Source organism: Gorilla gorilla, chromosome X (assembly GCF_029281585.2).
Source record: "Gorilla gorilla gorilla isolate KB3781 chromosome X, NHGRI_mGorGor1-v2.1_pri, whole genome shotgun sequence".
In the NCBI taxonomy this organism is placed as follows: Eukaryota; Metazoa; Chordata; class Mammalia; order Primates; family Hominidae; genus Gorilla; species Gorilla gorilla.
Genome location: NC_073247.2, coordinates 162,031,517 through 162,042,500, shown reverse-complemented (window position 1 = coordinate 162,042,500; position 10,984 = coordinate 162,031,517). Strand labels below are relative to the sequence as shown.

The window sequence follows — 10,984 nt, the reverse complement described above, 5'->3', positions numbered from 1 at the left end:
CTCCAATGATCTCTTCCAAAATCAGCAGAAAACTGTCCCTGTGGTCTAGTGTCTAGGTACTCGCACAGGTGGAAGAAAGGGGAAAAAATCAACGGCTGGCCTGCTAGGCCCTCTTCCAACAAGATGATATCACCTGGTCCACTCCATCCTTCTCTGAACCTCAGGGAACAATTCTCAGCCTTAAGAAAATGGCCTTTCCCAAAATCCACTTACTGGTTATTTACTTGGCAGAACAAGCAGCAGGGCACATGGGAGGGTAAGGTAGCTTACCCCACCTGTCCACCAAGGAAATGGGGGTCTGGGAGGCTCCAACTGGGCTGTACAGAAAGGGGCACTGGCTGTGTCGGGGTCAGAGGGCAGCCGGGCAGGACTGAGTTGCCATGGTGGGTGGGGGGGGGGGGTCCTCCTCCAGGGGTAGAAAGAGCCCACCCTCTTGCAGGCTGAGGAAGGGAGGGAGTAGTCTGAAGCTGGGGCCTCAGGGAGGCCCAAGATAGCCAATCTGGGCAAGGAAAGCTCTCCCAAACTTTGCAAAGAGCTTTTTGCTTCTTGCTCCCAAACCCTCTTTAGGCCCCGTCTCTGGAAGCCTTTACTCTGGGAGCTCAGTGCCTACAGCCAGGGAGGCCCCTTGCTATTCCCTCCCCCGGGGGGAATATTTTTGAACTGTTTCATATCTGATTGCTTTGGATGTTATAAAGACGTCAGATTTTAGGAGAAAACTTGAGGTTTGAAGGAAACCAGGGAGGCTCTGTGAAGGGGAGAAAGAAAGCAACCAGAGTTAGGGGGGGTGGAGGCAGGGAAATAAGGTAACCCAACTCTTTTGCTTCTGTCTCCTTCTCTGGAAGAAAATGCTCTTGGGGCTTCAGCAGCCCTGGGCTGGTAATTTGGGAGCAGGACCCCACAGGACTATGCACCTCCAATCTTGGCATGTAAATATCCTATAACACAAGCTACTGTTTCTTACCTCCATGGAGAACCCCCTGACTAACTGTCCTGACAGCTCCATGGGGCCTTTTCTTCTTCCTTTGACACCTTTACAGACTAAAGAACAACAATGACACAACAAAAATAAGAAGTAATAAGTATTTGCAACACAGTCTCTTCAGATTCATTCAGATTTATGAAATTTTCCTCCTCGAAGTACTGAAGATGTTTAAGGACCCAATGCCTACAAAACCAGGCCGGTTCCAATTGAGCTTTGCAATGCTTTTTTCCTGCCATACAGTTGACTGGTGCTGCCTAGGTTACCCCTCGGTGGCGTTGTGAGAGGTGTATGATGGGAATTGGTTTATTGTGCTGATCCATAGTAACCGGCTCCTGTTCCTCCATCATTTATCTCCTTCCCCAGTGACATCTGGGTTGGTCTATTCACACTCTCAGCATTCTATCTGCTCCAAAAAACACTCAGCCTTTTCTGCTTGGATAAGGAGTTTTTTAGTTACATCCATTATATGTGTATCAACATTTATGGCAGCAAGATAATTGCCAAAGAACTCAGAGGATAAAGAGTCCTTCTTCATAATGTTCACCCCTGCCCCTTTAAAAAATCAATATTAACATCAAGTAGGACAGCAGCAGGTTCTTACATGGCTGCTGTATCCCCAAAGTTGGAAATGTGATTTAAAAAAAACAGCTGGATTAGGAAGAAAAGAAAAGGTTCAACAATGGGTTCAGAACCCACACCCCAGTGGTGCACGTGTGTGTGGATGGAAGGCCTTTTTGTCTTTGAAACCTTTGCTAAATAACTGCAAAGCAGCAAATCTGCTCTACATTAGATGAGTCCTTTGGAAATATGCCAGTCTACTCTAAAGAGTTTAGATCCCGTTATCTATATACCAACCCAATGATTAGGAGGCCTGCCATCAACAGGAGTACTGGACAAGAGAACCTTTGGGTTGATTTCTGATGTCTGCTGTCTCTGATTCTGGGTTAGAAGTTCACACTTGCAAAAGACACAAAAAGGTGAACACTTCACACTTTTGTATTGTTTTGATTGGACTTCTGCCATTTTTTTACTCCTCCTTTTTATCCTTGCCCTTCAAAATATCAGCCCCTTTTTATTATCTGTCTGGCTGTTTCCCAATGACAAGGTTGAACTTGATGTTTCACTTTCCCAGAAAATGACTATTTCATTCACAAACCATAGTGTTTTAGAACTGGAAGGGACTCAGACTCAGAGGTCATGGGATTGGGGGAGAGAAAGGATGGACTTGTCCAAGATCACTCTGTTAATTAATGGGCAGAACTTTCTAGAACACAAGTTTCCCAGCTCCTAGGCTAATGATCTGTGCAATGCACTGTTGCAGAAAAAAAAAAATCAGAATCTTAAAAAAAAGGGTTTATTCAATGCCATCCCCATCAAGCTACCAATGACTTTCTTCACAAAATTGGAAAAAACTACTTTAAAGTTCATATGGAACCAAAAAAGAGCCTGCATTGCCAAGACAATCCTAAGCCAAAAGAACAAAGCTGGAGGCATCATGCTACCTGATTTCAAACTATACTACAAGGCTACAGTAACCAAAACAGCATGGTACTGGTACCAAAGCAGAGATATAGACCAATGGAACAGAACAGAGCCCTCAGAAATAATACCACACGTCTACAACCATCTGATCTTTGACAAACCTGACAAAAACAAGAAATGGGGAAAGGATTCCCTATTTAATAAAAGATGCTGGGAAAACTGGCTAGCCATATGTAGAAAGCTGAAACTGGATCCCTTCCTTATACCTTATACAAAAATTAATTCAAGATGGATTAAAGACTTAAATGTTAGACCTAAAACCATAAAAACCCTAGAAGAAAACCTAGGCAATGCCATTCAGGACATAGGCATGGGCAAGGACTTCATGTCTAAAACACCAAAAGCAATGGCAACAAAAGCCAAAATTGACAAATGGGATCTAATTAAACTAAAGAGCTTCTGCACAGCAAAAGAAACTACCATCAGAGTGAACAGGCAACCTACAGAACGGGAGAAAATTTTTGCAATCTACTCATCTGACAAAGGGCTAATATCCAGAATCTACAAAGAACTCAAACAAATTTACAAGAAAAAAAAACAAACAACCCCATCAAAAAGTGGGCAAAGGATATGAACAGACACTTCGCAAAAGAAGACATTTACACAGCCAGCAGACACATGAAAAAATGCTCATCATCACTGGCCATCAGAGAAATGCAAATCAAAACCACAATGAGATACCATCTCACACCAGTTAGAATGGCGATCATTAAAAAGTCAGGAAACAACAGGTGCTGGAGAGGATGTGGAGAAATAGGAACACTTTTACACTGTTGCTGGGACTGTAAACTAGTTCAACCATTGTGGAAGACAGTGTGGAGATTCCTCAAGGATCTAGAACTAGAAATACCATTTGACCCAGCCATCCCGTTACTGGATATATACCCAAAGGATTATAAATCATGCTGCTATAAAGACACATGCACACGTATGTTTATTGTGGCACTATTCACAATAGCAAAGACTTGGAACCAACCCAAATGTCCAACAATGATAGACTGGATTAAGAAAATGTGGCACATATACACCATGGAATACTATGCAGCCATAAAAAAGGATGAGTTCATGTCCTTTGTAGGGACATGGATGAAGGTAGAAACCATCAATCTCAGCAAACTATCGCAAGGACAAAAAACCAAACACCGCATGTTCTCACTCTTAGGTGGGAATTGAACAATGAGAACACTTGGACACAGGAAGGGGAACATCACACACCGGGGCCTGTTGTGGGGTGGGGGGAGGGGGAAGGGACAGCATTAGGAGATATACCTAATGTAAATGATGAGTTAATGGGTGCAGCACACCAACATGGCACATGTATACATATGTAACAAACCTGCACATTGTGCACATGTACCCTAGAACTTAAAGTATAATAATAAAAAAAGGTTTTACTGTATATTGAGGCTCCTTTAAAGAAGAGGCATAGTCCAGCTATTTTCAGAAGAGCCACTTGTCTAAGACCAGTTTATTCCCTTTCATAACCCCAAATAGTAATTGAGTTTCCTAGGGACCATCCATTAACAGGTGCATTTTATGCCTTTAGGTGATCAATTTAAAAGGGAAGAAAATATATTAAACATGCTGGCTAAGCTAAAAAAATCCCTTTCCTTAGTAAAAAGGATTGACAATAGTGAATCTCCTACCTTAAGATGCAGTGAATCTGTAGCCCCCACCCCCACCCCAGAAACAGGGTATTTCCTGGTGGAGTGTAAAAATTCAATGACGTTCCTATTTCAACCCACACATCTGTGTCACTGTCAGCGTCAGTGGCAGGAAAACAGACGAAGTCACCCTTTGCTAATGATTTCCTAACATGGAATTTCCTTGTATCTCCTAAAGGCTTTCTTCTTCCAACGCCAAACTCTTCCCCACCCCCCACCCCAACACATTGTACTGAAGAAAAACTGAAAATGGTCACAGCCGGAAGAGGATGATTTTTAAGGAGATCTTGTAAGGAAAAGCTTCAGCTCTTTGTGATATTTTTAAAGGGGGAAAGGGGGGAAAGAATGCTAGTTTTTTCCGAAGCTGAACAAAACAGAGAGATTTCCTCCCAGGCATCTGGAAATCTCTCAGCCCCACCTCTTTCTTTCTTTTTTCCTGCCTCTTCTGTCCCAAGTTCCACTTTGAGCAACATTCTTACTTCAGTACTGAAAGAAACACTCGCACATCGCAGGCAGGCACCGGGAGAGGGCAGGGCGGCCCCCGGAGCAGGGAGCAGGCATTGGAGAACCACCAAGCACAAAGCAGTATAGGAGCCCATCACTTTTCCCCTCTGGAGAATATCCTATTTAATATGCAAACTGGTCATGAAGTGAAAAGAGGGCTGTTACTTTAAGGGGAAGAAGCTGATTAGCTGCTCTGGCTGGCAGCAAACAGCTGGTCTGTCCGGCAGGTTCAAGGCCATTTCAGCTTCTCTCTTATGGAGGCACCATATGTTCCATCTCGCACATCAGCAGCTTTATTTTCCAATGATCTTGCTCCAGAAGAGAAGCACAAAGGAGGGAGGAGAAGGCAGAACCAGTAGTTTACCCTTTGATTACTTTCTTGTGGTTTTAGATGCAGTTGGGATGTGTGTATGCGCGTTGGGGGTGTTAACGCTTCATCTTCTACTCCAAAGACGCAGAGAACAAATGTTTGAGCAGCACTTATCAATAACCTCCAGAGATGGGAGGCGAGGGGAGTAGGAGAAAAATATGCAAAAAGGCACAAATAAAACGTCGACATCAGATTAAATGGAAGTAGGAGGGGCGGAGGCGGCCAGAGAGCGGGTGGAATCTGACTTCGTTTGGGAGACCCACCAGCCTGAGCCTGGGCCCCGCCCACTTTCCTTATTTGTCACTTTTTTCTTTTCAGTATTCCCTTCCCGAACAAACTCTATGAGAGACACCGACCACTTTGGGGCACAGGGGCGGAGCAGGTCAACAGAATGGCGAAAGGTTACTTCTAACATTATATTTGACATTCCTCAGTGCAAGCCCTGGTTCTCGAAAGTTTTAGGGGGGCAGTTATAAGGGACAAGGACCCGCTAAATCGTCAATCCAACTAAAGCTGGCAGCTTTAGTGTCAGGCGCTGGGTTAGGTGCAGAGGCAGCAGGCCAGCGCGCGGTCCAGAGTAGCACGCTCATCCTCACTGCCCGCCTAGGCTACACGAACCCCGGAGGTGGCGGCTCCCACTGCCTCCGCGCCTCCAAACAAAGGGCGCTCGGAGAGTTTGAGCCCTTGTGTGTGGCGGGGCGGAGGGTGTGGCAGGAGGGCGCGGGAAGAAATGAGGCGTGTAGCCAGACGCGGGTGGCCTAAGCCTCCGAGCTGCCGCCTCCGTCTTAGCCACCGGCGGGCGCGACAGCTGCCCTGAGCTCCGGCGGCGAGGGGCGCCCGCTGCAAAGCGAAACCAAGGAAAGGGCGCCCCCTATGCCCGAGCCCGGCGAGCGCATCGGCGAGTCGCGTCTGCCCACCCCGCGGAGCGCTTGCAGCCTAGGGCCTCTGCGCGCGCCCGCCAGCTCGCAGTGCAGTCCACTCGGCCGTCCCGGCCTCCGGGATTTAGGGTGTCCAGGGCTGGCAGGCCGGACGTGCAGCGAGGGCCGGGGCTGAGGCTCCGTGCGCCTTCGTGGGTTCCCACAGAGGGTCCTAGAAACACAGCCCCCTCCCCCATCGCCTACACTTGCCCTCCTGTCCCGAGCGGCTCGAAACCACTTGGAGACAGCCGCCCCCGCCCTCTGCCTCTGCGTCCCTTTTCCCCTTCCCTCTCTCCTGCCTCCTGGGAAACAAAGGGGCTTTTTATAAAGCGGATTGTTGGCGGCGGCGGCGGCGGGGGTGGGAGGGAGGGGGGATCTATAAAGACAAGAAGAGGTGGGAGGGAGGGAAGGAAAGAAGCTGCGCGGCCTCCGGGGGCCCAGAGCTGCGGTGGCGGCCGGGAAGCCCCGGCGGGTGCACGGTCGACCCCGCCCGGCCGGTGGGCACTCGGGCGGCAACCCACGCCTGCCAAGAGCTGGGCCGCGCCGCTGCGATGTCGCTCGCCGGCTCACCGCAACCGGGGAACACAATTCCCCAGGCGCGGGCCGGGGCCGCTGGGGGCGGCGCAATTCCCGCGGGGGTCTACCCCGGGAGACCCAGGCCCTCTCCCTAGCCAACTCTTTCAAAATTGCTTGGTCTCAGGGAGACTTTGCGCCTTTGTTCCAGCGCAGCCGCCTCTAGTAAGCTCGGCTCGCTCGCCCTCGCAGACAATGTCCCGGAGCCGGCCTGGGTTTGCTTACCCGTGAGCAGCACGTTCACCGTGGGGACCGCGCCCCCGGGGGGCACCGTGGTGCCAAACAACAACGACAAGCCACCCCAGCAAAAGCAGCCCCTTCTCCCCACGTCCCCCAGCCACGCTGTGCTCCCGCCCGCTCACACACACCCACACTCCGGGTGCCCAGGTCAGCCGCACCCAGCTGCAGGAGCGCGGCGGGAGTGAATGCCCCAGCCCGAGGCGCGTGTTTGCACAGGTTCCGATGGCTTCAGGGCCGAGCTTTCTGGCAGGCTAATCCTATTAGTGTCTGCTCAGTCCGAATTTAATCACGGATCAGAATCAGACGACATCTCCAGCTTTCCAGGAGGCTTCGGACACACTGCATTGGGACGGAGCCTGGCCAAGCCAACTGGCCGAGAAAAGTATTTGGCGGCGCTCCGGGGGGCTTCCCGCCCGCGCTAGCCGGCGCCGGGCGCCCAGCTCTGTCGTCGCGCGGATGCTGGGGAACCTGAAGCGCGGACTCCGACGCAGGGGTGCCGGGGCTGCTCCGCAGGAACCCAGTCCGGGCTGCCCTGAACACCAGCTCATCTCCGGGCTGCTCTTCCCAGGAGTTGGCAGGGGAGGGAGTGCAGGGCAGCGGGTTCGGCGCGCACACTCCACACTCTCGCTCAGAGGCGGCAAACAGCGTTGGGGTGGGGGAATCCTTCACCCAGCGCCCACTGCCTACTGGCCTGGGCTCAGGGAGCTGGCATGTGAAGGCACCGTCGCCGGTGACACCCAGGCTGCAAGCGACCCGGGGGTGCTGGGACAGAGTGGGAGCCTCCCAGTAGCCCAGCGTAGCCCGAGGAGCTTGCGCCCTTCTACCTTTCCTCCCCGGTACGTGGCTGTCCCCGCCGGATTTCAGACGCCCGACGGGCGCCGAGCCAAAGGCCGTGGTCTCCGGCGTTTCGAGCTGCGCCCAGCCCAGCCGGGCTGGTTCGAGAAGGGGGCGGCCGCCCGCAGCGCCAGGTGGGCTGTGTGCTCAGAGCAAACTTTAGGGTCTACCGACTGGAAGCACCCCTGGGACCCTGATCCTCAGCGATGGGGACCATAACTGGGGGCTACAAGTGTACCCCGGAACCCCCGGAACAGTCAGACCTCCTGCACCCGCCCTCAGCCTTACCGTGCTGCAGAGCTCCGGCGGCGGCGGGGGCAGTGTCCGAGGGGCGGGCGGCCGCCGGCGCGGGCAGCCTGGACTCAGGCGGCCGCCAAGGAACCCAGCCCTGTTGCAGATCACCCCCTGGCTAGCGGCCGGTGCCCCCGCGCCCGCCCGCCGCCGGCCGCTTCAGCTCGCGGCCAAGTTCATGCTGGCGGCGCTGCAGTGGCGGCCTCAATCTGCTCGCTCCATTCCCACCGCTCGGCTCCGCGCCGCGCGCCCGGAAGGTGGAGTTTCGGGGGTTTAAGTTACTGATAGGCATTTCTCACTGCTGTGTCACTCGGGGAGGAGGAGACACGCACGCCGCACACTCACACACCCTCACACTCACGGCGACGAGCGGCTCCGGCCTTAAAGGGGAAGCCGCGCTGCCCTGCCCGCGACCCCGCCAGCCCGAAGCCTGGAAACTCAGGGTTTCCACTCCGGGATGGGGCGGCGGGCAGCCAAAGAGCTGCGGCCGCCCAAGGGGCCTCCCGGGCCCTCCCACCAGTCTTTAGAGGAGAAAGCGGCCGCAGGCTGGCTTCGCTGTTGCCGCCTCATTTCTCCAGTCAGCTCGAACCAGGGCAGCTGGGGAGGGATCGGAGGGGCGGAAGGGGCATCGGTGCACTCACCTTGGCTGCTCCGCACTCAGTGGAGGGTGGTCTGCGCCCCCGGCGTCAGCTGGCTTGCCTAGGCGGTGCGCTGGTGGAAAGAGGCGACAGCAGGGTTACCGGAGCGCGTCCAGCAGACAGAGCCCGCCGGAGGGCCGCAGGCGGGGCCCGGCGCGCTTGGGAACCCCGCAAGCCGAAGGTAGACTTTCCGCGTCAGGGGAAAGCGAGCTGGTGAGCCGTGCGTGGCCGGGACACACGAAGAGCGAGCACGGAGAGCCAAAAGCCAGCGGTCATCAGTGACAGGGCGAGAGAGCGCTCAGGACCGAGAGACCAAGAAAGACAGGAGACCGTACGAGACACAGAGAAGGCAGAGACTGAGAGACAGATACCGAGAGAGGCACCGGCGGAGATAGAGGTAGAGACACGGTGGAGGGAGAGGAGAGGAGAGGAGAGCAGATGAGAGGAGAGGAGAGGAGAGGAGGAAATAAGGAGAGGAGGAGAGGGACCAGAGAACAAGAGAGCTTGCAAGAGGAATGACAGATCCCCGGAGGACCCTGAAGTGTCACAGGGACGGGAGTCTCATCACAAAGTAGCCTATTCAGCCCCCATCCCCCTTCCCATTTTCACCAGAGCCTGACCCTAGGGCTAGCGGCCAGGCCCTTCTCCTCCCCTCACCCTGGGAGGGGCACTCACCTGCAGTGGGTGGCTGCTGGGTGGGTAGCGCCAGTCCCTCCGCCCACGCATCCGCTCACCAGCTCGCGCCCTGACTGCCAAACCGACCCGCTGTGGCGGCAGCGGGGACCAGGGCTCTCAGGTGGCAGTTAGTGAACTGCATTCTCTCCATCCTGGCCGAGTGCCCCACTCCCCACTTCCCAGTCCCCCACCCTCAGCGCGGACGCTGTCGCCGTCGCCCGCCAGTACGCTTAGCTCAGAGTCCAGGCTCGCTGGCCAGTCTCCCGTTCCACTGGACCAGGGCACGCGATGCTCCCGCCCAAGCTGGGCTGGATTGGCTCTCTCCGCAGTTATCCCAAGACGGACACCTGCGGCTTCTGCAGGAACATAGGTTCCTTGGGAACTGCCGGGCGGGCCAGCGCGCCCTGTCCACCATCTGCCCTGGCGCCGAGTCCAGCGACTCCCCTCCCACCTATCCCACCTCCCGGGTATTTGGCTGCACCCCTTCTCCAGGATCCCCTCCCCGGATGCGTTTCCTAACCTGGACTTCTCCAGCCGATGGCAGCTGCAGGGGCTGAGCACAACCCGGGAACGCCGCGTCTGCTCCGACAGCAGCAGCGCTCAGCTCCTGTCCGCACCTCTGAGTAGCAACCTGTCACCAACACATCTGGTCACGCTCAGCGGAGCCGCAGGCCACGAATAAAGGGGTGGGCCCGCCGCCCACTAGGCCCCTCCTTCCCTCCACGCCCACGCTCTCGGCCCTCAGAAAGCGCTGGGGCCACCTCCGAGAACCCAGCAAGATCCCTTCGTGGGCTACGTAGGCGCAGTGAGGCTGGGCGATTGCCTCCTAGCGTTTCACGAAGTTACCTGGAGGAAGAGCGGCGTCCAGGCCCAACCGCGAGGCACATGCAGGGCCTGTGGCTTCGCAGCCCCAGCGCTGCCAGGATGCGCCCAGCCCAACAGGGCGAGGCTGGGGGTACACAGTTCGTCAGGGCAGTTGTGAAGGAATCTGCCTTGTCTGGGTCCAGTCCTGTCTGCTCTGCAAAGGGCAGGCAGCCAGAAGAGGTTATTGCTCTCTGGTGACTGAACCTTACCTACAAGGCCCTCCAGGGAGAGCTAGAGTCATCTCAGGGTTGCCAGTGCCCCGGTAGAACTGCGAGAGTGCGGGAGTCCCTTGAAGGAAATCTGATTAAACAAAGCTGAATGGGAGATGGCCATGCCTATCACAGAGCATTGGCAGGATGCTTTTAAAATTCTATCTGCAACCTCCAAGTGCACTAGCCAAGGAGATGGAAGGTGGGTTTCTGTTCCCAGCACCTCCACTCAACCCTTGGACCACTTGCTCTCATCTTCCTCAGTGGGACAAATGATGTCCATTCCCCTAGAGCATCCTAAGAAGCCTGTAATATCACAGCCACACGTCTGCGAGATGGCTAACTGCCTGCTTGGCACCAGCACCTGGATGGCCATTAGAAATCGCAAACTCCACATAACCTGACTGAACCGAGTTCCTGATCATCTCCCAAGTGTGCCGAGCCCATAGTCTGCTACCTCAGTTCATGGCTACTCCATCCTTCATGTTGACCAGGCAGAAGGCCCTGGGATCCTCCCCGATTCTTCTCTCTTGCTCACACCTCACAGCCAGTCCAGTAGACAATTCTGCCATCTGCATCATCAAAATGTATCCACAGTGTCAGTCTGCTCATCCATTGCTCCCCCCGGGTACCAGCCAGCAGCCTCTCCCCCCAGGATTACTCCAGTAGCTGCCGCACAGA

The 10,984-nt window shown here is 54.4% G+C and overlaps 1 protein-coding gene across 11 annotated transcripts in view; it reads right to left on the bottom strand.

Moving 5' to 3' along the window:
• The window catches only part of MAMLD1 (mastermind like domain containing 1), a 147,810-nt gene extending 137,926 nt beyond the window's left edge, over positions 1 to 9,884 (bottom strand). For 2 of the 11 annotated variants that reach the window (XM_055375529.1, XM_055375536.1), the window contains exons 1-2: positions 9,751 to 9,884; positions 8,559 to 8,628 (exon numbers count right to left, since the gene is read on the bottom strand). The gene's annotated coding sequence lies outside the window, so the exon portion shown is untranslated. Of the gene's footprint in view, positions 1 to 7,914; positions 8,276 to 8,558; positions 8,629 to 9,230; positions 9,475 to 9,750 lie in introns of those variants that run through there. The other 9 variants (XM_055375537.2, XM_063703170.1, XM_055375528.2 and 6 more) reach the window with 7 other exon arrangements.
• Positions 9,885 to 10,984: the final 1,100 nt, after the last annotated feature.